The following is a 26,341-nucleotide window of genomic DNA, read 5'->3' as shown; positions in this document are numbered from 1 at the left end:
CAAATCCGCGGGGGATTTAAATATCCCCTGCGGTATTTGCATTAACATGGCTGCCGCTTTTTTCCGGCTTGGAGATAAGCTGGAGAAAAGCGCCAGTCTAGACGTGATTCTCCGGAAAATATCCGGAAAATAAAGCCTTTTTCGGAGGATCTCTTATTCCTACTTGAAAGTAGGAATAAGAGATCCTCCGGAAAAGGCTTTATTTTCCAGAGAATCACGTCTAGACTGGCGCTTTTCTCCGGCTTATCTACAAGCCGGAAAAAAGCGGCAGCCATGTTAATGCAAATCCCGCAGGGGATATTTAAATCCCCCGCGGAATTTGCAATTCCGAAGTTTACATTAGCATCCCTTCTCCGGAAAGGGGTGCCAATGTAGACACAGCCGGTCAGATCAAAGGTCCATCTTGCCTGGTGTCCTTTGTTTGTTTTAAACCTGCTACCTATTCATGTCATTTAGTGACCCCTAGTTCTTACATTATGGGAACAAGCAAATAACTTTTCCTTATTCACTTCCACCGCACAACTCCAGATTTTATAGACCTTTATCCTATCCCCCCTCAGTCTCTTTTCTCAGCTAAAAAGTCCCCGTCTCTTTAACCTCTCTTCCTATGCTAGCTGTTCCAAACCCCTAGAGGGCTCTGGGGCAAGGGGCACCCCGGGGCACAGTGGGGGCGAGAGGGGCACTGACCCAGAGGCGAAGGTTTATGAAGGCTGCAGGATGGGAAACCCCTGAGCTGATTCCCTCCTTCCCATGGCCCCGCAGCGGGGACCAGCTCTGAGGTGAATCGGAAAACTCAAAAGGGCCCATGGCTCCTGGCTGATGCCACTACCACAGTAACAGCAGTGGCCGTGGCAGTGGCTGGCACAAACGTGGCTGCAAGTGACAGGCTGGTCGCGGGGCTGGGTTGCTGGATGGATACGCGGGAGGTGTGTGGGGTGGGTCCTGGAGAGAATTTGTCTGAGGTGTGGGGGTGTCTGTAGGCGAGGACGGGCCTGTCCCCGAGGCCTGGGAGAGCGAGGGGCCATTTTCCAGGCTGGGGTGCAGATGTGGACACTGCGCTGGGGGTACGTTGGGGCGGTGGGGGTGACACGTGGAATTCTGTGGGTCTCTCTTTGGGGTCTGTCTAGCAGTTCGTGTCGGGGGGGCGTGTCTGGCTCTGTCGCTCTGTGTGTTCACTGCTCCGGGGGGCAGTTCAGTGTGCGGGATGCTCTGTAGAGACCCTGTGGGTGTCTGTCCCTGTCTGTGGGACTGGAGCAAATCCGGTTGTCTCCCAGGCCTGGCGCTACACGACAGACTGAGAAATGTGTCTGGCCGGAAGCTGGAGGCGTGAAGGTCGGTGCAGCGGTCGGTGGGTTTCCGGCAGAGGGGGTGGAAATGGGTCTGTTGTGTCCGTGCACTGGAGTGTCCGGGACGTGGCTCTCCCGTGGGGACTGGCCCAGGCTGAGGGGGATGGGGGGGAAGTTGTTCAGATCCCTGTGGAATTCTTCCAGGGTCTCCTTCCCCTGGGTCCATGCAATGGAGATGTCATTGATGTGGGGTAAGTAGAGTCACGTGCTCGGGGGCGGGGCGGAGGAAACGCTGTTCCAGGTCGGCCAGAAAGACGTTGGCATGTGGCGCCGACTGATGAGCTGGACGGGCCGGGGGCGTGTTTCCGATCCCTCCAGTAGGGGGCCACGAAGCTCCGGGAAAGTGATTTTCACGTGTCCCAGACGAGTCTTCTCCTGGAATTCTGTCATTCCCGTGTGGCCCTGCCAATGGAGACGCAGCATTCCTCCTCGCAGGGGCTGCCTCCTGCCGGCAGCTTGGGCATAAGGACACAAGGGCAGCTAGACGGGGTCTGACCAAAGGTCCATCCCGCCCAGTGTCCTGTCGGCCGACAGTGGCCAACGCCAGGTGCCCCAGAGGGAGGGAACCGAACAGGGAATCATCCAGTGACCCCTCCCCTGTCGGCCGTTCCCAGCCTCTGACAAACAAAGGCCAGGGACACCGGCTCTGCCCATCCTGGCTAACAGCCATTCATGGACCAAACCTCCATGAATTTATCTAGCTCAGTTTTGAACCCTGTTAAAGTCCTGGTCTTCACAACATACTCCAGCAAGGAGTTCCACAGGTAGACAGTGCGCTGAGTGAAGAAAAACTTTTAAATCTGTTGCCTATTGTTTTCATTTGGTGACCCCTAGTTCTTCTATTATGGGAACAAGTGAACAACTTTTCCTTATTCACTTTCTCCACATCAGTCACGATTTTCTAGACTCTATCAAATCCCCACTTCATCGTCTCTTTTTGGAGAAAAAAGTTCCTGTCATTTTAATCTCTCTTCCTATGGGACCCGTTCCAAGCCCCTCCACATCTTTGTTCCCTTTTCTGAACCTGTTCTAATTCCTATAGATCTTTTTTGAGATGAGGCGACCACACCTCTGCGCAGGATTCAAGATGTGAGCTCCCGTGGTGTGATAGAGGCAATGAGATCTTCTCTGTCTCATTCTCCAAGCCATTTGAAATGGTTCCTAACAGGCTGTTGCTTTTGTGACGTCTCTGCCCATGAGTGGGTGTTTGCAGAGAGCTCTCCACAGCGACTCCAGGGTCTCCCTCTGGAGTAGTTGTAGCTAAATTAGTCCCCTCGTATTGTTGGTTTACAAACTGCTCTGCAAGCTTCTTACTGTGCAGTGCCGGCAGGCTGGTTCCATTGTGGTTTAGGGGGAGCCCGTCCTTCGTGTGCGTAGGGCCCCCCCATCCCAAAAGGGTCCCCAGTTCCTAATAAATCTGATCCCCTCCCTTCACCGTCGTCTCCTCCGCTCAATGAGACTCTGGACTCTGCCTGCCGACCCGCCCGCCCGGGGAACTGGAGGCATTTCAGAGAACGCAGCCATAGAGGTCCTGGATTTCACGCACCTACCCCCCAGGAAATGTTTTCGCAGGCCCAGTAGCCAGGGGCTGTTCAGGGCTGGAGTCTGGCGCACTGCGGCCGTAGGGCATTGGGGGGAAATTGCATTTCCCTGGCAGCGCGCTGGGTGTCTGTGTGATGGTGCACAGGCCAATAGGCTACGTCACTCTAGGCAGCAGGCTCTCTAAACGCTCTTTCCGTGCAAAAACCCTCTTCCCCGTCCACACGCCTTTCCCTGCAAGAGTTCTTCCGCAAAAAGGCGTCTTCCGCGCAGAAAGAGGGACACCCCTTGTCAAAACCCCTCTGCTCTTTAGATCCTCTTGTGCAAAAACGCGCCCGAGGTGTGGACGCTCTGAGTTTCACCAGAAAAACTCCGTAGTGTAGACAGAGCCTCACTGGGGGGGGAGGGGGTCAGTGTCCCTGGTGCAAGTCCTGCTGTTACAGACCCCTCCCTTTAGCACCCCCCCCCACAGCTCTAGAGCTGTGACAGGGACCTTCTCCACCTAAGCCACCTCCGCTGTAATCAGCAAATATTGGGTATTGCACACTGTCCCCATGCCCCCCGGGTCCTGCCCCTAGGCAGTGAAGGGATTATCTACCTCCCCCCCAAGTCCCAGGCACCATCCCTGGCTGAGCCACCTCTCTGGCCCATTCCTGACGTCGCTGCTCCAGCCTGCCCCAGGGGTTAGGGTTGCCAGGGGTATGTCTACACTACCCCGCTAGTTCGAACTAGGAGGGTAGTATAGACATACCCCAGGTGGTTTAACCAAAAACACCAAACACCCCTACCCCCCACCCTCCCCTAAAAAAAAACACCGGGGAGGGAAGGGGGGAAGGACCCTGACAGTAATTATTAAGCAAATGAATAAATACATAAATAAATTTAAAAATTAAAAATCAGCATGGCCCCTTTAAGAAGAGGCTTTTTTTTTTTGCCAGGAGCCATCTTGTTTTTCTGTTCCAGCCACAAGACAAACTCCTGTAGAACCAGGTTAGTGGGGGGTGGGAGGCATCCAGGGGGCCCGGTGTGGGGATTGGGGTGACCGGAGGTTGGGCCTGGCTGCTGAGTGGGTCCATGGGGTTTCCAGGTGTCCGGTATTTTCACCTCCTGGCAGGGAAAAAGCCAGTCCGGTATTTTCTGAATTTTTTTACTGCACAGGAGGCGAAAATACCGCTTTGTGCAGATCAATACCAGACACCTGGCAACTCTACCAAGGGTGCGATTGGCGCAGCAACATCCCTTGGGGTGCAGATGCCATTTCCGTGGGCGTTTCTCAGTCCTGCCCCAGGGTTCAGACTTGTGCAGCTACACCAACCCCAGGGAGGGAGTTTTTGCTTATCCAGACTGACACAGCCGCCCCTCTGATACTCAAAATGATTCGGGGGCTGGAGCACATGACCTAGGAGGGATTTGGGTCTGTTTAGTCTGCAGAAGAGAAGAGTGAGGGGGGATTTGATAACAGCCTTCAACTTCCTAAAAGGAGGTTCCAAAGAGGATGGAGAGAGGCTGTTCTCAGTAGTGACAGATGGCAGAACGAGGAGCAATGGGCTCAAGTTGCAGTGGGGGAGGTCTAGGTTGGATATTAGGAAAAACTCTTTCCCTAGGAGGGTGGTGAAGCGCTGGGCTGGGTTCCCTAGGGAGGGGGTGGAATCTCCATCCCTAGAGGTGTTTCAGTCCTGGCTGGACCAAGTCCTGGCTGGGATGATTTATTTGGGATTGATCCTGCTTTGGGCGGGGGGCTGGACTGGATGACTCCTGAGGTCTCTGCCAGCCCTGGGGTTCTGTGACTCCAGAGAGAGTTGATGTTTCTGTGTCTGTGCTCACATCTGAGCCCTTCACCCTGCGGAAACTTCTCTGGGAGGTGGAGGAGGGGAAACGGGCTGGGGGCTGCTGGAGTTGCCATGGAGTCTGAGGCGGAAGGAAACTTCCCGAAGGGGATCTGGGATTTCACCTTCTGCGAGGTCCTTGGGTCTCCCTGACGGGCACAGTCCGCAGGGTTGTGTCAGTGCGCGAGCAGATGGTCAGTCTTTGCAGAAACGCTGCAGAGTTCTAAGTGTTGTGACACGGGGTCTGTGGGTACGTCTCACAGCAACGGTATTTGGAAGTAACTCGGTCCAGTCTACACCGCAGGCAGGGATTTCGAAATAACGTCAAAATGCTGAAAAGCTGGAGGATTCTTCCTCCGACTCCTGTGACCTCATTGTACGAGGAGGCAGAGAAGTCGGGGGAAGGGCGCTCTATTTCGAAATCAGTGCTGTGTGGACCCCCCCCAATTTCAAAAGAAGCGATTTTGACATAAGATCCGCAATTGACGTCGCTCAGTTTGCGACGCTTCTTTCGAGTTGAGCCCGGCTGTGTGGACGCCCCGTTGTGGGGCCGCTATTGCAAACATCAGGAAGGTTTACTTGCTGTTCTGCCGCAAAGCTGATCTTAGGGAACAGCAGAAGACTGAGGTTTCCGACAGGGGTTTCCTGGGTGCAGTGTGTGACCCCTCTGCACAAAGACGGGTGTTGACAGTGAAAATAAACAAGTTCAGATCAGACTCCATGACACCGATTTCTTTCCCAGGGGACGCCGGCCGGCCAGGCCCTGGGATCTCCTGGCGCCCAGTGAGGGGATGAGGCTGAGGTGACCCTGGTGTCAGAAACTGGTTCAAAGGCAGGACCATCCCTGGTTCAAACTGTGTCCTACTTGTAACCCGTCTGCCAGGTAGCGCCAGCACAGCCCAGGCCAGGGTCAGTGTCTGGGGTCCCTCCCCATAGAACCGGCTGCAGCCGCGGCCCAGGAGCCTGGGAAATTCACACGACACCTCGCCCAGTCGCTCAGGCCCAGAGATCAGAGGGGCAGCCGCAGAGTCACCGGCCAGCCTGAGGGTGGGGGAGGTGACGAGGCACCTTACTGGCTCCACTGCTGCCGGGTCCCTGGGGTCACAGAGGATGCCGGGGCCCGGAAGCGACGTGGGTCTGGAGCAAGAGTGTGGAACACGGGGGATGGGACGGAGACACCAGCCCTGCTGATGAAAGGGCCAATTCCCCGGTGCTACCAGCAGGAGGCGCCGCAGCCGTGAGTCCCGCCCCATGACACTTGGTTGTATCCAGTGAAGGGGACTCTGAACCCCGGGGATCTAACGTCTCCTGCATCAGGGCGATAAACGTTTTACAGCCCGGAGCCGCTCCCCTTGCTCGGCGCAAAGTCCCTTTGGACTCGCCGAGAGATGCGTTTGCTCCCACCCTGAGCACACGGATCTGGGAGTGACTCAGCTGTGTCTTGGGGGGAGGGGGAGCTGCAGCGTTTCCTGTGAGCCGGGCGCTTGTGCGGCTGCTCTGGGGAGATTGAGACACCCGACTGATTAGCAGAGCGCTCACTGCGAGTTTTGTGTTTCTCTGAGTGGTGCACATGCTTCCATGCATGTAAAATTTTATTCTGCACACAACTGGAACAGATTAGAGGGTGCACTGGTGGACAGCTGTGTCAGTGGCTGGGGTCTTTGCCCCATCACCTGCCTCTGAAGACGGGGCTGCAGAGATGGGAGAGGCCTGTTGGGTCCCATCCCGCCCATCCCCCAGGGGCCCGTGTGTGACTGTTCCCGCGCTCTGTTCTCAGCCGTGTTAGCCAGGCCGAGTTCCCAATATCCCCACCGCACCCGAAATAGACCCCCCCCAAATCAATGCTTCTCCCTCCATGGGGTTGGTGCTTGTCAGGTGATACATGCAGCTGCACCGGTCTGAACCCTGGGGCAGGGCTGAGAACCGCCCATGGAAATGGCATCCGCACCCCGAGGGACGTTGCTGCGCCAATCCCACCCCGGCAGGGTTGCCAGGTGTCTGGTATTGACCCGCACAGACCGGTATTTTCTCCTCCTGTCCGGTAAAAAAAATTCAGAAAATATCGGACTGGCTTTTTCCCTGCCAGTCCAGACACCTGGCAACCCCATGGACACACTCAGCAACCGGGCCCAGCCCCCGGTCCCCCCAGACCCTCCACTGGGCCCCTGGATGATCTCCCTCCCGCCCCCGCGGCTATCCTAGTTCTGCAGGGGTTTGTCTTGTGGCTGGAACAGAAAAACAAGATGGCTGCTGGCAAAAAAAGCCTCTTCTTAAAGGGGCCATGCTGATTTTAAATTTGTTAATTGTATTTATTTATTTGCTTAATAACTGCTGTCAGGGTCTCTTCCCCTCCCCCCCCCCGAGTTTTTTTTTTTTTTTTTTTTACGTGAGGGGTAGGGGTGTTTGGTATTTTTGGTTAAACCATCTGGCAACCCTAACCCCTGGGACAGGGTGGGGCAAAGAAAAAATGTTCCATGTCCCACTGCAGCAGGACGGCCCCTACAAAACTAGAAAACCCCCTTCCCGTGCACCCGGAGTGCAGGCGGGGCCCAGGTCTGCTCTGCCTCCCTGCCCCCCCAGAGCTGCGTGCGGAGGTCCTGGGTGTGTCACGAGCCTCCTTTGGGCTCCAGGCCTGGGCTGGCTGGGGGGGAGGTGCTGGGCTCTGTCACATCCGTGCTCAGGGTGTGTCCGTCGGCTTCCCTGGGGGTTTGACGTGATGGTTTTGAAACGAGGAGCCGGAAATGGCCTGAGCCCCTCCCTGCCTGAGCCCCCCGACCCCGCTCTTCCTGAGACCCCTCCCTTCTCATCCTGTGACCCTGCTCTGCTGGGCGGGTGGGGGAGGTGCTGGCAGGGGACTCACTGGTCTGAAAATGCCTCAGTCTCTTGGCCTGCAAAGCCCACATGTGGGGCAGGTCCTGGCAGGCAGCTGAGATGGGGGCAGGTGTTTGGAGAGGGCCGGGAGAGATGGGATTGGGGGGGAAAGTTTGATTTGTGACACGTGGGGAAGGGGAGAGGATGCTGCTGTTTTACTGTGAGTTGGGTTTTCCCAGGCTGCTCTGGGGCGGGTTCCCATTGCACCATCTGGGCGGGGAGGTTTCTGTTGCACCCTCGTGTGTAAATCCCGGCACACGACTACAGCCCATCACTGCACATGAGATACCACATGGCCCAGCCAGGGCCGGGTTAGCGCAGGGGCCTTAGTCTTCTAGTTGTGTTGAGGCCAAAGACTCGCCCCCTGTGACTGGTGGGGGAGCAGGTGGCTCAGAAAGTGTTGCCCAAGCTCAAATAAACGGCTCCAAGGGGGAGGGGGGAATCCACCCTCCTGCCCCGTGGGAAGTTGCTCTGATAGTTAAATACCCCAAATAACGATTTCCTTGCACCCACCCTCATCCCCCACTTCAGCCTGAATCAATCCCCCTGTCATTTCTCTCCCTACATGGTGTTTGCACCTGTCTGGTGTTTGTGGCAAGGTCTCTGATCTCCACGTGTATGTTCTAATGTATTTAACATCTTGGTTTCTTCTGGTTAAAGGAAACTGAACACAAGGGACCTGCCATCTCATGCACCAGGGCAATAAATGTTTTACAGCCAGGCGGCCGCTCCCCTTCTATGGCACCGAGTCTCTCTGGAAGCAGAGCTGGGTTCAAAGGTAAGTGAAGAGCATGGAGACCTGGGAGTTGGGTTGGAAATGGGAGGGAGTGTGGGCTGTAACACCAGAGAGAAAGGAGGGACAAGGCAGAACTGGGAGGCAAAATCAAATGAGTATCTTAGATGCCTGCATACAAATGCAAGAAGTACTGGTAACAAGCAGGAAGAACTGGAAGTGCTAATAAATAAACACAACTAGGGCATTGTTGGTATCACAGAGACTTAGTGGGATAATACACACAATTGGAATATTGGTATAGAGGGCACAGCTTGTTCAGGAAGGACAGGCGGGGAGAAAAGGGAGGAGGTGTTGCCTTATATATTAAAAATGACCACACTTGGACTGAGGTGGAGATGGACGTAGGAGACAGACGTGTTGAGAGTCTCTGGGTTAGGCTAAAAGGGGTTAAAAACAAGGGTGATATGCTAGGGGTCTACTATGGACCACCTACCCAGGTAGAAGAGGTGGATGAGGCTTTTTTTTTTAATAACTTACAAAATCATCCAAAGTGCAGGATTTGGTGGTGATGGGGGACTTCAACTATCCAGATATATGTTGGGAAACTAACACAGCGGGGCACAGACTATCCAATATGTTCCTGGTCTGCATTGAAGAAAACTTTTCATTTCAGAAGGTTGAAAAAGCTACCGGGGGGGAAGCTGTTCTACATTTGATCCTAACAAATAGGGAGGAACTGGTTGAGAATTTGAAAGTGGAAGGCAGCTTGGGTGAAAGTGAGCATGAAATCACAGAGTTCACAATTCTAAGGAAGAGTAGAAGGGAGAACAGCAAAATAGAGACAATGGATTTCAGGAAGGCAGATTTTGGTAAGCTCAGAGAGCTGGTCTCATGGGAGGCAAGACTGAGGGGAAAAACAACTGAAGATAGTTGGTAGTTTCTCAAAGGAACATTATTAAGGGCCCAAAAGCAAGCTATTCAGATCTGTAGGAAAGATAGAAAATATGGCAAAAGACCACCTTGGCTTAACCAGGGGATCTTGCATGATCTAAAAATAAAAAAGGAGTCCTATAAAAAGTAGAAATTAGGACAAATTACAATGGACAAATATAAGCAAACAGCACAGGAATGCAGAGGCAAGATTAGAAAGGCAAAGGCACAAAACGAGCTCAAACTAGCTACCGGAATAAAAGGAAGCAAGATGACATTCTATACATGTATTAGAAGCAAGAGGAAGACCAAGGACAGGGTAGGCCCACTGGTCAGTGAGGAGCTAGAAACAGTAACAGGAAACTTGGAAATGGCAGAGATGCTCAATGACTTCTTTGTTTCGGTCTTCACCGAGAAGTCTGAAGGAACGCCTAACATAGTGAATGCTAGTGGGAAAGGGGTAGATTTAGAAGATAAAACAAAAAAAAAAACAAGTTAAAAATCACCTAGAAAAGTTAGATGCCTGCAAGGCACCAGGGCCTGATGAAATGCATCCTACAATACTCAAGGAGCTGATAGAGGAGGTATCTGAGCCTCTAGCAATCATCTTTGGAAAATCATGGGAGACAGGAGAGATTCCAGAGGACTGGAAAAGGGCAAATCTAGGGCCCATCCATAAAAAGGGAAATAAGAACAACCCAGGAAACTACAGACCAGTTAGCTTAACTTCTGTGCCCGGAAAGACAACGGAGTAAGTAGTTAAGGAAATCATCTGTAAACCTCTGGAAATTAATAAGGTGATAGGGAACAGCCAGCATGGATTTGTAAAAAAAATTGTGTCCAGTTCTGGGCTCCGCATTTCAGGGCCGTGGTGGAGGAATTTGAGAAGGTCCAGAAAAGCCAGCATGATGCAAGGTCTAGAGAACATGAGCTAGGAGGGAAGACAGAAAGAATTGGGCTTTCAGCGACAAAGCAGAGCCTGGAGTTTGACACTCAGAACATTTTATCGCTCTCCAGTGTACAGAGCAGCAGCAATAAACCGGCATCGAACGCTGATTCCTTTCAAACTTTGCACCGAGCCAATAATCCAGCCCCGGCCGCAAAGGGACGCGCCCCAACGGCCAGATCCCACAGGGCACCGGATAAACTGCAAGGCAGCAGAGCGATCTTGGCACAGGCAGACTGACAGGCAGGGCCGTGACCTTGAATTGTTCCATGGCTAGGGCTGTGCTCAGCTCCTGTGCAGACGGGAGAGTAACGGGACACGAGCCACTCTCTGGTGGTGCCTATTCACACGTGAGCCCAGAAAAGCTGCAGGCAGCAACCTCCCACCCCACAGCCTACAGCCAAGTTCCTGTCCGATCTGCATGTGCAGAGAGGGGCAGATGCCTGTTGCTGTGGGCCCAGCACTGGGACAATTTCAACCACAGAATCCTAGAATACTAGGACGGGAAGGGACCTCGAGAGGCATCGAGTCCAGTCCCCTGCCCCCATGACAGGACCAAATACTGTCTAGACCATCCCTGACAGACATTTATCTAACCTGCTCTTCAATATCTCCAGAGATGGGGATTCCACAACCTCCCTGGGCAATTTATTCCAGTGTTTGACCACCCGACAGTTATGAACTTTTTCCTAATGTCCAACCTAAACCTCCGTTGCTGCAGTTTAAGCCCATTGCTTCTTGTTCTATCCCCAGAGGCCAAGGGGAACAAGTATCCTCCCCCCTCCTTGTGACACCAACCCCAAGAACATACCACAGAGGGGGCTGTGGGGCTCATAGGACAGATACTGGGGGGGGGACAGGGGCACAGAGGGGGCCGTGGGGCTCACAGGACAGACACTGGGGGGAAGGGCAGGGGCACAGAGGGAGCCGTGGGGCTCACAGGACAGACACTGGGGGGGAAGGGCAGGGGCACAGAGGGGGTCATGGGGCTCATAGGACAGACACGGGGGGGAAGGACAGGGGCACAGAGGGAGCCGTGGGGCTCACAGGACAGACACTGGGGGGAAGGGCAGGGGCACAGAGGGGCCGTGGGGCTCACAGGACAGACACTTGGGGGAAGGGCGGGGGCACAGAGGGGCCGTGGGGCTCACAGGACAGACACTGGGGGGAAGGGCAGGGGCACAGAGGGAGCCGTGGGGCTCATAGGACAGACACTGGGTGGAAGGGCAGGGGCACAGAGGGAGCCGTGGGGCTCACAGGACAGACACTGGGGGAAGGGCAGGGGCACAGAGGGAGCCGTGGGGCTCACAGAACAAACACTGGGGGGAAGGGCAGGGGCACAGAGGGGGCCGTGGGGCACATAGGACAGACACTGGGGGGAAGAGCAGGGGCACAGAGGGAGCCGTGGGGCTCACAGGACAGACACTGGGGGGGAAGGGCAGGGGCACAGAGGGAGCCGTGGGGCTCACAGGACAGACACTGGGGGAAAGGGCAGGGGCACAGAGGGGCCGAGGGGCTCACAGAACAGACACTGGGGGGAAGGGCAGAGGCACAGAGGGAGCCGTGGGGCTCACAGGACAGACACTAGGGGGAAGGGCAGGGGCACAGAGGGGGCCGTGGGGCACATAGGACAGACACTGGGGGGAAGGCCAGGGGCACAGAGGGAGCCGTGGGGCTCACAGGACAGACACTGGGGGGGAAGGGCAGGGGCACAGAGGGAGCCGTGGGGCTAACAGGACAGACACTGGGGGGAAGGGCAGGGGCACAGAGGGGCCGTGGGGCTCACAGGACAGACACTTGGGGGAAGGGCGGGGGCACAGAGGGGCCGTGGGGCTCACAGGACAGACACTGGGGGGAAGGGCAGGGGCACAGAGGGAGCCGTGGGGCTCACAGGACAGACACTGGGGGAAGGGCAGGGGCACAGAGGGAGCCGTGCGGCTCACAGGACAGACAGTGGGGGAAAGGGCAGGGGCACAGAGGGGGCCGTGGGGCTCACAGTACAGACACTGGGGGGAAGGGCAGGGGCACAGAGGGGGCCGTGGGGCTCACAGGACAGACACTGGGGGGAAGAGCAGGGGCACAGAGGGAGCCGTGGGGCTCACAGGACAGACACTGGGGGAAGGGCAGGGGCACAGAGGGAGCCGTGGGGCTCACAGAACAGACACTGGGGGGAAGGGCAGGGGCACAGAGGGAGCCATGGGGCTCACAGGACAGACACTGGGGGAAGGGCAGGGGCACAGAGGGAGCCGTGGGGCTCACCGAAAAGACACTGGGGGGAAGGGCAGAGGCACAGAGGGGCCGTGGGGCTCACAGAACAGACACTGCGGGGAAGGGCAGGGGCACAGAGGGAGCCGTGGGGCTCATAGGACAGACACTGGGGGGAAGGGCAGGGGCACAGAGGGAGCCGTGGGGCTCACAGGACAGACACTAGGGGGAAGGGCAGGGGCACAGAGGGGGCCGTGGGGCACATAGGACAGACACTGGGGGGAAGAGCAGGGGCACAGAGAGAGCCGTGGGGCTCACAGGACAGACACTGGGGGGGAAGGGCAGGGGCACAGAGGGAGCCGTGGGGCTCACAGAACAGACACTGGGGGGAAGGGCAGAGGCACAGAGGGAGCCGTGGGGTTCACAGGACAGACACTAGGGGGAAGGGCAGGGGCATAGAGGGAGCCGTGGGGCTCATAGGACAGACACTGGGGGAAGGGCAGGGTCACAGAGGGGGGCGTGGGGCTCACAGGACAGACACTGGGGGGAAGGGCAGGGGCACAGAGGAAGCCGTGGGGCTCATAGGACAGACACTAGGGGGAAGGGCAGAGGCACAGAGGGAGCCGTGGGGCTCACAGGACAGACACTAGGGGGAAGGGCAGGGGCACAGAGGGAGCCGTGGAGCTCATAGGACAGACACTGGGGGAAGGGCAGGGTCACAGAGGGGGGCGTGGGGCTCACAGGACAGACACTAGGGGGAAGGGCAGGGGCACAGAGGGAGCCGTGGGGCACATAGGACAGACACTGGGGGAAGGGCAGGGTCACAGAGGGGGGCGTGGGGCTCACAGGACAGACACTGGGGGGAAGGGCAGGGGCACAGAGGGAGCCGTGGGGCTCACAGGACAGACACTGGGGGGAAGGGCAGGGGCACAGAGGGAGCCGTGGGGCTCACAGGACAGACACTGGGGGGAAGGGCAGGGGCACAGAGGGAGCCGTGGGGCTCATAGGACAGACACTGGGGGAAGGGCAGGGTCACAGAGGGGGGCATGGGGCTCACAGGACAGACACTAGGGGGAAGGGCAGGGGCACAGAGGGAGCCGTGGGGCTCATAGGACAGACACTGGGGGAAGGGCAGGGTCACAGAGGGGGGCGTGGGGCTCACAGGACAGACACTGGGGGGAAGGGCAGGGGCACAGAGGAAGCCGTGGGGCTCACAGGACAGACACTGGGGGTAAGGGTAGGGGCACAGAGGGAGCCGTGGGGCACATAGGACAGACACTGGGGGGAAGAGCAGGGGCACAGAGGGAGCCGTGGGGCTCACAGGACAGACACTGGGGGGGAAGGGCAGGGGCACAGAGGGAGCCGTGGGGCTCACAGGACAGACACTGGGGGGAAGGGCAGGGGCACAGAGGGGCTGAGGGGCTCACAGGACAGACACTGGGGGGAAGGGCAGGGGCACAGAGGGGGCCGTGGGGCTCACAGGACAGACACTGGGGGGAAGGGCAGGGGCACAGAGGGGCCGTGGGGCTCACAGGACAGACACTGGGGGGAAGGGCAGGGGCACAGAGGGAGCCGTGGGGCTCATAGGACAGACACTGGGGGGAAGGGCAGGGGCACAGAGGGAGCCGTGGGGCTCACAGGACAGACACTGGGGGGAAGGGCAGGGGCACAGAGGGGCCGTGGGGCTCACAGGACAGACACTGGGGGGAAGGGCAGGGGCACAGAGGGGCCGTGGGGCTCACAGGACAGACACTGGGGGGAAGGGCAGGGGCACAGAGGGGCCGTGGGGCTCACAGGACAGACACTTGGGGGAAGGGCAGGGGCACAGAGGGGCCGTGGGGCTCACAGGACAGACACTGGGGGGAAGGGCAGGGGCACAGAGGGGCCGTGGGGCTCACAGGACAGACACTGGGGGGAAGGGCAGGGGCACAGAGGGAGCCGTGGGGCTCACAGGACAGACACTGGGGGGAAGGGCAGGGGTACCGAGGGAGCCGTGGGGCTCACAGGACAGACAATGGGGGGAAGGGCACGGGTACAGAGGGGGCCGTGGGGCTCATAGGACAGACACTGGGGGGAAGGGCAGGGGCACAGAGGGGCCGTGGGGCTCACAGGACAGACACTGGGGGGAAGGGCAGGGGCACAGAGGGATCCGTGGGGCTCATAGGACAGACACTGGGGGGGGAAGGGCAGGGGCACAGAGGGAGCCATGGGGCTCACAGGACAGACACTGGGGGGGAAGGGCAGGGGCACAGAGGGGGTCATGGGGCTCATAGGACAGACACGGGGGGGAAGGACAGGGGCACAGAGGGAGCCGTGGGGCTCACAGGACAGACACTGGGGGGAAGGGCAGGGGCACAGAGGGGCCGTGGGGCTCACAGGACAGACACTTGGGGGAAGGGCGGGGGCACAGAGGGGCCGTGGGGCTCACAGGACAGACACTGGGGGGAAGGGCAGGGGCACAGAGGGAGCCGTGGGGCTCACAGGACAGACACTGGGGGGAAGGGCAGGGGCACAGAGGGAGCCGTGGGGCTCACAGGACAGACACTGGGGGGAAGGGCAGGGGCACAGAGGGGGCCGTGGGGCTCATAGGACAGACACTGGGTGGAAGGGCAGGGGCACAGAGGGAGCCGTGGGGCTCACAGGACTGACACTGGGGGAAGGGCAGGGGCACAGAGGGAGCCGTGCGGCTCACAGGACAGACACTGGGGGGAAGGGCAGGGGCACAGAGGGGGCCGTGGGGCTCACAGGACAGACACTGGGTGGAAGGGCAGGGGCACAGAGGGAGCCGTGGGGCTCACAGGACTGACACTGGGGGAAGGGCAGGGGCACAGAGGGAGCCGTGGGGCTCACAGGACAGACACTGGGGGGAAGGGCAGGGGCACAGAGGGAGCCGTGGGGCTCACAGAACAAACACTGGGGGGAAGGGCAGGGGCACAGAGGGGGCCGTGGGGCACATAGGACAGACACTGGGGGGAAGAGCAGGGGCACAGAGGGAGCCGTGGGGCTCACAGGACAGACACTGGGGGGGAAGGGCAGGGGCACAGAGGGAGCCGTGGGGCTCACAGGACAGACACTGGGGGAAAGGGCAGGGGCACAGAGGGGCCGAGGGGCTCACAGGACAGACACTGGGGGGAAGGGCAGGGGCACAGAGGGAGCCGTGGGGCTCACAGAACAGACACTGGGGGGAAGGGCAGAGGCACAGAGGGAGCCGTGGGGCTCACAGGACAGACACTAGGGGGAAGGGCAGGGGCACAGAGGGGGCCGTGGGGCTCACAGGACAGACACTGGGGGGAAGAGCAGGGGCACAGAGGGAGCCGTGGGGCTCACAGGACAGACACTGGGGGGGAAGGGCAGGGGCACAGAGGGAGCCGTGGGGCTCACAGGACAGACACTGGGGGGAAGGGCAGGGGCACAGAGGGGCCGAGGGGCTCACAGGATAGACACTGGGGGGAAGGGCAGGGGCACAGAGGGGGCCGTGGGGCTCACAGGACAGACACTGGGGGGAAGGGCAGGGGCACAGAGGGGCCGTGGGGTTCACAGGACAGACACTGGGGGGAAGGGCAGGGGCACAGAGGGAGCCGTGGGGCTCACAGGCCAGACACTGGGGGGAAGGGCAGGGGCACAGAGGGGCCGTGGGGCTCACAGGACAGACACTGGGGGGAAGGGCAGGGGCACAGAGGGAGCCGTGGGGCTCACAGGACAGACACTGGGGGGAAGGGCAGGGGCACAGAGGGGCCGTGGGGCTCACAGGACAGACACTTGGGGGAAGGGCGGGGGCACAGAGGGGCCGTGGGGCTCACAGGACAGACACTGGGGGGAAGGGCAGGGGCACAGAGGGGCCGAGGGGCTCACAGGACAGACACTGGGGGGAAGGGCAGGGGCACAGAGGGGGCCGTGGGGCTCACAGGACAGACACTGGGGGGAAGGGCAGGGGCACAGAGGGGCCGTGGGGCTCACAGGACAGACACTGGGGGGAAGGGCATGGGTACAGAGGGGGCCGTGGGGCTCATAGGACAGACACTGGGGGGAAGGGCAGGGGCACAGAGGGAGCCGTGGGGCTCACAGAACAGACACTGGGGGGAAGGGCAGAGGCACAGAGGGAGCCGTGGGGCTCACAGGACAGACACTAGGGGGAAGGGCAGGGGCACAGAGGGGGCCGTGGGGCACATAGGACAGACACTGGGGGGAAGAGCAGGGGCACAGAGGGAGCCGTGGGGCTCACAGGACAGACACTGGGGGGGAAGGGCAGGGGTACAGAGGGGGCCGTGGGGCTCACAGGACAGACACTTGGGGGAAGGGCGGGGGCACAGAGGGGCCGTGGGGCTCACAGGACAGACACTGGGGGGAAGGGCAGGGGCACAGAGGGAGCCGTGGGGCTCACAGGACAGACACTGGGGGAAGGGCAGGGGCACAGAGGGAGCCGTGCGGCTCACAGGACAGACAGTGGGGGGAAGGGCAGGGGCACAGAGGGGGCCGTGGGGCTCACAGGACAGACACTGGGGGGAAGGGCAGGGGCACAGAGTGAGCCGTGGGGCTCACAGGACAGACACTGGGGGGAAGGGAAGGGGCACAGAGGGAGCCGTGGGGCTCACAGGACAGACACTGGGGGGAAGGGCAGGGGCACAGAGGGAGCCGTGGGGCTCACAGGACAGACACTGGGGAGGAAGGGCAGGGCCACAGAGGGAGCCGTGGGGCTCACAGGACAGACACTGGGGGGAAGGGTAGGGGCACAGAGGGGGCCGTGGGGCTCACAGGACAGACACTGGGGGGAAGGACAGGGGCACAGAGGGAGCCGTGGGGCTCATAGGACAGACACTGGGGGGGGGAAGGGCAGGGGCAAAGAGGGGGCCGTGGGGCTCACAGGACAGACACTGGGGGGAAGGGTAGGGGCACAGAGGGGGCCGTAGGGCTCACAGGACAGACACTGGGGGGAAGGCCAGGGGCACAGAGGGGGCCGTGGGGCTCACAGGACAGACACTGGGGGAAGGGCAGGGGCACAGAGGGAGCCGTGGGGCTCACAGGACAGACACTAGGGGGAAGGGCAGGGGCACAGAGGGGGCCGTGGGGCACATAGGACAGACACTGGGGGGAAGAGCAGGGGCACAGAGGGAGCCGTGGGGCTCACAGGACAGACACTGGGGGGGAAGGGCAGGGGCACAGAGGGAGCTGTGGGGCTCACAGGACAGACACTGGGGGGAAGGGCAGGGGCACAGAGGGGGCCGTGGGGCTCACAGGACAGACACTGGGGGGAAGGGCAGGGGCACAGAGGGGGCCGTGGGGCTCACAGGACAGACACTGGGGGGAAGGGCAGGGGCACAGAGGGAGCCGTGGGGCTCACAGGACAGACACTGGGGGGAAGGGCAGGGGCACAGAGGGGGCCGTGGGGCTCACAGGACAGACACTGGGGGGAAGGCCAGGGGAACAGAGGGGGCCGTGGGGCTCACAGGACAGATACTGGGGGAAGGGCAGGGGCACAGAGGGAGCCGTGGGGCTCATAGGACAGACACTGGGGGGGAAGGGCAGGGGCACAGAGGGAGCCGTGGGGCTCACAGGACAGACACTAGGGGGAAGGGCAGGGGCACAGAGGGGGCCGTGGGGCTCACAGGACAGACACTGGGGGGAAGGCCAGGGGCACAGAGGGGGCCGTGGGGCTCACAGGACAGACACTGGGGGAAGGGCAGGGGCACAGAGGGAGCCGTGGGGCTCACAGGACAGACACTAGGGGGAAGGGCAGGGGCACAGAGGGGGCCGTGGGGCACATAGGACAGACACTGGGGAGAAGAGCAGGGGCACAGAGGGAGCCGTGGGGCTCACAGGACAGACACTGGGGGGGAAGGGCAGGGGCACAGAGGGAGCCGTGGGGCTCACAGGACAGACACTGGGGGGAAGGGCAGGGGCACAGAGGGGCCGAGGGGCTCACAGGACAGACACTGGGGGGAAGGGTAGGGGCACAGAGGGGCCGTGGGGCTCACAGGACAGACACTGGGGGGAAGGGCAGGGGCACAGAGGGGCCGTGGGGCTCACAGGACAGACACTGGGGGGAAGGGCAGGGGCACAGAGGGAGCCGTGGGGCTCACAGGACAGACACTGGGGGGAAGGGCAGGGGCACAGAGGGAGCCGTGGGGCTCACAGGACAGACACTGGGGAGGAAGGGCAGGGGCACAGAGGGAGCCGTGGGGCTCACAGGACAGACACTGGGGAGGAAGGGCAGGGCCACAGAGGGAGCCGTGGGGCTCACAGGACAGACACTGGGGGGAAGGCCAGGGGCACAGAGGGAGCCGTGGGGCTCAAAGGACAGACACTGGGGGGGGAAGGGCAGGGGCACAGAGGGGGCCGTGGGGCACATAGGACAGACACTGGGGGGAAGAGCAGGGGCACAGAGGGAGCCGTGGGGCTCACAGGACAGACACTGGGGGGGAAGGGCAGGGGCACAGAGGGAGCCGTGGGGCTCACAGGACAGACACTGGGGGGAAGGGCAGGGTCACAGAGGGGGCCGTGGGGCTCACAGGACACACACTGGGGGGAAGGGCAGGGGCACAGAGGGGGCCGTGGGGCTCACAGGACAGACACTGGGGGGAAGGGCAGGGGCACAGAGGGAGCCGTGGGGCTCACAGGACAGACACTGGGGGGAAGGGCAGGGGCACAGAGGGGCCGTGGGGCTCACAGGACAGACACTGGGGGGAAGGGCAGGGGCACAGAGGGAGCCGTGGGGCTCACAGGACAGACACTGGGGGGAAGGGCAGGGGTACACAGGGAGCCGTGGGGCTCACAGGACAGACACTGGGGGGAAGGGCAGGGGTACAGAGGGAGCCGTGGGGCTCATAGGACAGACACTGGGGGGAAGGGCAGGGGCACAGAGTGAGCCGAGGGGCTCACAGGACAGACACTGGGGGGAAGGGAAGGGGCACAGAGGGAGCCGTGGGGCTCACAGGACAGACACTGGGGGGAAGGGAAGGGGCACAGAGGGAGCCGTGGGGCTCACAGGACAGACACTAGGGGGAAGGGCAGGGGCACAGAGGGAGCCGTGGGGCTCACAGGACAGACACTGCGGAGGAAGGGCAGGGCCACAGAGGGAGCCGTGGGGCTCACAGGACAGACACTGGGGGGGGAAGGGCAGGGGCACAGAGGGGGCCGTGGGGCTCACAGGACAGACACTGGGGGGAAGGGTAGGGGCACAGAGGGGGCCGTGGGGCTCACAGGACAGACACTGGGGGGAAGGCCAGGGGAACAGAGGGGGCCGTGGGGCTCACAGGACAGATACTGGGGGAAGGGCAGGGGCACAGAGGGAGCCGTGGGGCTCATAGGACAGACACTGGGGGGGAAGGGCAGGGGCACAGAGGGAGCCGTGGGGCTCACAGGACAGACACTAGGGGGAAGGGCAGGGGCACAGAGGGGGCCGTGGGGCTCACAGGACAGACACTGGGGGGAAGGCCAGGGGCACAGAGGGGGCCGTGGGGCTCACAGGACAGACACTGGGGGAAGGGCAGGGGCACAGAGGGAGCCGTGGGGCTCATAGGACAGACACTGGGGGGGAAGGGCAGGGGCACAGAGGGAGCCGTGGGGCTCACAGGGCAGACACTGGGGGAAGGGCAGGGGCACAGTGGGGCCGTGGGGCTCACAGGACAGACACTGGGGGGAAGGGCGGGGGCACAGAGGGAGCCGTGGGGCTCACAGGACAGACACTGGGGGAGGGGCAGGGGCACAGAGGGGGCCGTGGGGCTCACAGGACAGACACTGGAGGGGAAGGGCAGGGGCACAGAGGGAGCCGTGCGGCTCACAGGACAGACACTGGGGGGAAGGGCAGGGGCACAGAGGGGGCCGTGGGGCTCACAGGACAGACACTGGGGGGAAGGGCGGGGGCACAGAGGGAGCCGTGGGGCTCACAGGACAGACACTGGGGGAAGGGCAGGGGCACAGAGGGAGCCGTGGGGCTCACAGAACAGACACTGGGGGGAAGGGCAGAGGCACAGAGGGAGCCGTGGGGCTCACAGGACAGACACTGGGGGGAAGGGCAGGGGCACAGAGGGGCCGTGGGGCTCAAAGGACAGACACTGGGGGGGGAAGGGCAGGGGCACAGAGGGAGCCGTGGGGCTCACAGGACAGACACTAGAGGGGAAGGGCAGGGGCACAGAGGGAGCCGTGGGGCTCACAGGACAGACACTGGGGGAAGGGCAGGGGCACAGAGGGAGCCGTGGGGCTCACAGGACAGACCCTTGGGGGAAGGGCAGGGGCACAGAGGGGCCGTGGGGCTCACAGGACAGACACTGGGGGAAGGGCAGGGGCACAGAGGGAGCCGTGGGGCTCACAGGACAGACACTGGGGGGAAGGGCAGGGGCACAGAGGGAGCCGTGGGGCTCACAGGACAGACACTGGGGGGAAGGGCAGGGCACAGAGGGAGCCGTGGGGCTCACAGGACAGACACTGGGGGGAAGGGCAGGGGCACAGAGGGGCCGTGGGGTTCAAAGGAGAGACACTGGGGGGGGAAGGGCAGGGGCACAGAGGGAGCCGTGGGGCTCACAGGACAGACACTAGAGGGGAAGGGCAGGGGCACAGAGGGAGCCGTGGGGCTCACAGGACAGACACTGGGGGAAGGGCAGGGGCACAGAGGGAGCCGTGGGGCTCACAGGACAGACCCTTGGGGGAAGGGCAGGGGCACAGAGGGGCCGTGGGGCTCACAGGACAGACACTGGGGGAAGGGCAGGGGCACAGAGGGAGCCGTGGGGCTCACAGGACAGACACTGGGGGGAAGGGCAGGGGCACAGAGGGAGCCGTGGGGCTCACAGGACAGACACTGGGGGGAAGGGCAGGGCACAGAGGGAGCCGTGGGGCTCACAGGACAGACCCTGGGGGGAAGGGCAGGGGCACAGAGGGAGCCGTGGGGCTCAAAGGACAGACACTGGGGGGGAAGGGCAGGGGCACAGAGGGAGCCGTGGGGCTCACAGGACAGACACTGGGGGAAGGGCAGGGGCACAGAGGGGGCCGTGGAGCTCATAGGACAGACACCAGGGGGAAGGGCAGGGGCACAGAGGGGGCCGTGGGGCTCACAGGACAGACACCAGGGGGAAGGGCAGGGGCACAGAGGGAGCCGTGGGGCTCACAGGGCAGACACTGGGGGGAAGGGCAGGGGCACAGAGGGAGCCGTGGGGCTCAGAGGACAGACACTGGGGGGAAGGGCAGGGGCACAGAGGGGGCCGTGGGGCTCACAGGACAGACACTGGGGGGAAGGGCAGTGTCACAGAGGGGGCCGTGGGGCTCACAGGACAGACACTGGGGGGAAGGGCAGGGGCACAGAGGGGCCGTGGGGCTCAGAGGACAGACACTGGGGGGAAGGGCAGGGGCACAGAAGGGGCCGTGGGGCTCACAGGACAGACACTGGGGGGGGAAGGACAGGGGCACAGAGGGAGCTGTGGGGCTCACAGGACAGACACTGGGGGGAAGGACAGGGGCACAGAGGGGGCCGTGGGGCTCACAGGACAGACACTGGGGGGAAGAGCAGGGGCACAGAGGGGGCCGTGGGGCTCACAGGACAGACACTGGGGGGAAGGCAGGGGCACAGAGGGGGCCGTGGGGCTCACAGGACAGACACTGGGGGAAGGGCAGGGGCACAGAGGGGGCCGTGGGGCTCACAGGACAGACATTGGGGGGAAGGGCAGGGGCACAGAGGGAGCCGTGGGGCTCACAGGACAGACACTGGGGGGAAGGGCAGGGGCACAGAGGGGGCCGTGGGGCTCATAGGACAGACACTGGGGGGAAGGGCAGGGGCACAGAGGGAGCCGTGGGGCTCACAGGACAGACATTGGGGGGAAGGGCAGGGGCACAGAGGGAGCCGTGGGGCTCACAGGACAGACACTGGGGGGAAGGGCAGGGGCACAGAGGGAGCCGTGGGGCTCACAGGACAGACACTGGGGGGGAAGGGCAGGGGCACAGAGGGAGCCGTGGGGCTCACAGGACAGACACTGGGGGGAAGGGCAGGGACACAGAGGGGGCCGTGGGGCTCACAGGACAGACACTGGGGGGAAGGGCAGGGGCACAGAGGGGGCCGTGGGGCTCACAGGACAGACACTGGGGGGAAGGGCAGGGCACAGAGGGGGCCGTGGGGCTCACAGGACAGACACTGGAGGGAAGGGCAGGGGCACAGAGGGGCCGTGGGGCTCACAGGACAGACACTGGGGGGAAGGGCAGGGCACAGAGGGGCCGTGGGGCTCACAGGACAGACACTGGGGGGGGAAGGGCAGGGGCACAGAGGGGGCCGTGGGGCTCACAGGACAGACACTGGAGGGGAAGGGCAGGGGCACAGAGGGAGCCGTGGGGCTCACAGGACAGACACTGGGGGGAAGCGCAGGGCACAGAGGGAGCCGTGGGGCTCACAGGACAGACCCTGGGGGGAAGGACAGGGGCACAGAGGGGGCCGTGGGGCTCACAGGACAGACACTGGGGGGAAGGGCAGGGGCACAGAGGAGCCGTGGGGCTCACAGGACAGACACTGGGGGGAAGGGCAGGGGCACAGAGGGAGCCGTGGGGCTCACAGGACAGACACTGAGGGGAAGGGCGGGGGCACAGAGGGAGCCGTGGGGCTCACAGGACAGACACTGGGGGGGAAGGGGAGGGGCACGGAGGGGCTGTGGGGCTCACAGGACAGACACTGGGGGGAAGGGCAGGGGCACAGAGGGAGCCGTGGGGCTCACAGGAGAGACACTGAGGGAAGGGCAGGGGCACAGAGGGAGCCGTGGGGCTCACAGGAGAGACACTGGGGGGGGACGGGCACAGAGGGAGCCGTGGGGCTCACAGGACAGACACTGGGGGGGAAGGGCAGAGGCACAGAGGGAGCCGTGGGGCTCACAGGACAGACACTGGGGGGGAAGGGCAGGGGCACAGAGGGGGCCGTGGGGCTCACAGGACAGACACTGGAGGGGAAGGGCAGGGGCATAGAGGGAGCCGTGGGGCTCACAGGACAGACACTGGGGGGAAGGGCAGGGGCACAGAGGGAGCCGTGGGGCTCACAGGACAGACACTGGGGGGAATGGCAGGGGCACAGAGGGAGCCGTGGGGCTCACAGGACAGACACTGGGGGGGAAGGGCAGGGGCACAGAGGGAGCCGTGGGGCTCACAGGACAGACACTGGAGGGGAAGGGCAGGGGCACAGAGGGAGCCGTGGGGCTCATAGGACAGACACTGGGGTGAAGGGCAGGGGCACAGAGGGAGCCGTGGGGCTCATAGGACAGACACTGGGGGGAAGGGCAGGGGCACAGAGGGGCCGTGGGGCTCACAGGACAGACAGTGGGTTGAAGGGCAGGGGCACAGAGGGAGCTGTGGGGCTCACAGGACAGACACTAGGGGAAGGGCAGGGGCACAGAGGGAGCCGTGGGGCTCACAGGACACACACTGGGGGGAAGGGCAGGGGCACAGAGGGAGCCGTGGGGCTCACAGGACAGACACTGGGGGGAAGGGCAGGGGTACAGAGGGAGCCATGGGGCTCACAGGACAGACACTGGGGGGGAGGGCAGGGGCATAGAGGGAGCCGTGGGGCTCACAGGACAGACACTGGGGGGAAGGGCAGGGGCACAGAGGGGGCCGTGGGGCTCACAGGACAGACACTGGGGGGAAGGGCAGAGGCACAGAGGGAGCCGTGGGGCTCACAGGGCAGACACTGGGGGGAAGGGCAGGGGCACAGAGGGGGCCGTGGGGCTCACAGGACAGACACTGGAGGGAAGGGCAGAGGCACAGAGGGAGCCGTGGGGCTCACAGGACAGACACTGGGGGGAAGGGCAGGGGCATGGAGGGGCCGTGGGGCTCACAGGACAGACACTGGGGGAAGGGTGGGGGCACAGAGGAGCCGTGGGGCTTACACTACAGACACTGGGGGGGAAGGACAGGGGCACAGAGGGGGCCGTGGGGCTCACAGGGCAGTGGCCGTGGGGCGGGAAGGAGGAGGTTTTGCTCACTGGTGCTGGAGGTGGGGCTGGGTGCGGCGCTGCACCTGTCTCTGCATTTCCCGGTGCGCTGGGTGGGGTTTGCTGATCTCACCCCACTGACAGGTGCCGAGGGGCAAGGTGCAGACGCCTGGATCGGAGCATTTCCTGCTGCCCCACGGCCCGGCCGAGGCACCGAATCCCTCGGGCCACCAGGACGCAGAACCCGGCTGGGCAGCCCCCTCGGCGCCCCCGACAGAGACCGGTGCAGGTGAGCGTCCCGTACGGGTCTGGGGGCGTCCGTGGGGCACTGGCCCTGGGGGTGACGGGGGGGGTTTCGCCTCCCTCTGCCGAGCGGCTCAGACCTTCTCCCTGCAGGTGAGGTAGCTGGGGCGGGTGCAGCCCGGCTCTCGGTGCAGGGCCCCGGGACTGGGCCTCTCGGCGGGGCCGCTGGGGCGTTGCAGAGACATGTTTCTGGGGAGACTCGGCAGCCCCGTCTGACCTCGGAGCGGTGCCCTTGGCTGGTGTGGACGGGCCCCTTCTGGAGTGTGGCTGCATCTGCACCGCACTGCTTGTTAATCAGAAAAAGGTTTGTAAATTACGCTCTGCAATTTGGGTACCTTGTTCTGATTCTTTTTTCAGAAGAGGCTTTTCTGAAATTTGGCCCGTCTACACTGGGCCAAATATCGGAAAAACCTCCTGTCTTGGCAGAGCAGACGCTGTTCCCTGGATATGGCGGAGTTTTGACAAACTGCGTCGTGTAGACCGAGCCTGTTACCAAAAACGGTTTCTCCCTCCTCCACTGGGCAGGCTGCTTCCAACGCCCGCTCGGGGAGGGGAGGGGGGTTGTGTTCACTACAAAAAGGTCCTTTTCCTAGCACAGATGGGGCCAGCAAGTCCCTATCCTGGGACAGAGGTGGGTGAGAGGGGCGGGTGCAGGGAGAACGGGGAGCGTGGGTCTGGGCCTGGAACCAGCTGCAGCAGCCGTGGCCCTAGCCTGGCTCCCGGGGGCAACTGTTCCCCTCCCCCACACTGCTCCCCAGTGCCAGGGGGCTGAGATATGGGGCTAAGTGCCATGCGGCTGAGAGGGCAAGAGTCTCTGTACGGTCTCTTGGGTGCAGCTCCCTGCCCCAGGACCAGCACAAACGCAGCGAGGTGCTTTGGCTGGACTTGATGTCTGCAGGGTGAGGCCCCTTCCTGCTGGGAGATGGACGCAGCGCAGGGTCCGTGGAACTGACAGGGAATATTTTTGTCCTCTCCTAGACGGCACCATGGCGGCGGCTGCAGATTCAGTAAAGAGAATTAAAGAACAAGCGACTTGTCCCATCTGTCTCGAGTTATTCCGGGACCCTGTGACGACTAAGTGTGGACACAGCTTCTGCCGGGCATGTATCGCCTGGCACTTCCTGGGATGTGAAGCTGTCTCCTGTCCTCAGTGCAGACAACAGCTGCTAAAGATCGACTTAAAGCCAAACCGGGATCTGAAGAACATTGCGGAGATATTAAGGTCACAGGCAGCAGGAAAACCTGAAGAATGGAACCTGTGCGAGAGACACCGACAACCTTTGCAACTCTACTGCAAGGAGGATCAGACCCCGATTTGCCTGGTGTGCATGCAGGCCTGGGCTCACCGCGGTCACACGGTGGTTCCCGTGGAGGAGGCTGTCCAGGAGTACAGGGTAGGCACCGTTATTCGTCTTTGCTGGTTAGTCTCCAAGGCAGGGGGACAGGCGGACACATGGGTTGGGTGTTGTGTTGGTATCAGCTCTTCATACCCTTGTTCTCAGCTACAGGGGGAGGTGAGAGTCAGACCAGCTGAAAGTCCCGGGGTAAAGATGGGGGGAAATAGAAGTGATGTCATGGGGGGGGGGTTTCTATCACACCCCACCCAACCTGGAAGACCCAGTAACAGAAATCCCCAGCACAGACCTGCCCGTGGTGGGTGCCTGTCACTCCCCTGCTCTGGCCCTGTGGGGTTTTGCTCTGTTCTAGGGATGGGCTGGGGACTTTATTCGTCAGAAAGGGGAGGGGCA

The 26,341-nt window shown here is 62.0% G+C and overlaps 1 long non-coding RNA gene across 1 annotated transcript; it reads left to right on the top strand.

Annotated features, from left to right (window-relative positions):
• The first annotated feature begins 7,718 nt into the window (after positions 1-7,718).
• Positions 7,719-25,981, top strand: LOC142823185 (uncharacterized). The gene is made up of 3 exons (XR_012898481.1): positions 7,719-8,360; positions 24,435-24,579; positions 25,572-25,981. It is a non-coding gene; the product is annotated as an uncharacterized LOC142823185 (long non-coding RNA).
• The last annotated feature ends 360 nt before the right edge of the window (positions 25,982-26,341 follow it).

Source organism: Pelodiscus sinensis, chromosome 32 (genome assembly GCF_049634645.1).
Source record: "Pelodiscus sinensis isolate JC-2024 chromosome 32, ASM4963464v1, whole genome shotgun sequence".
NCBI lineage: Eukaryota > Metazoa > Chordata > Testudines > Trionychidae > Pelodiscus > Pelodiscus sinensis.
This window is presented reverse-complemented; position numbering and strand designations above follow the sequence as displayed.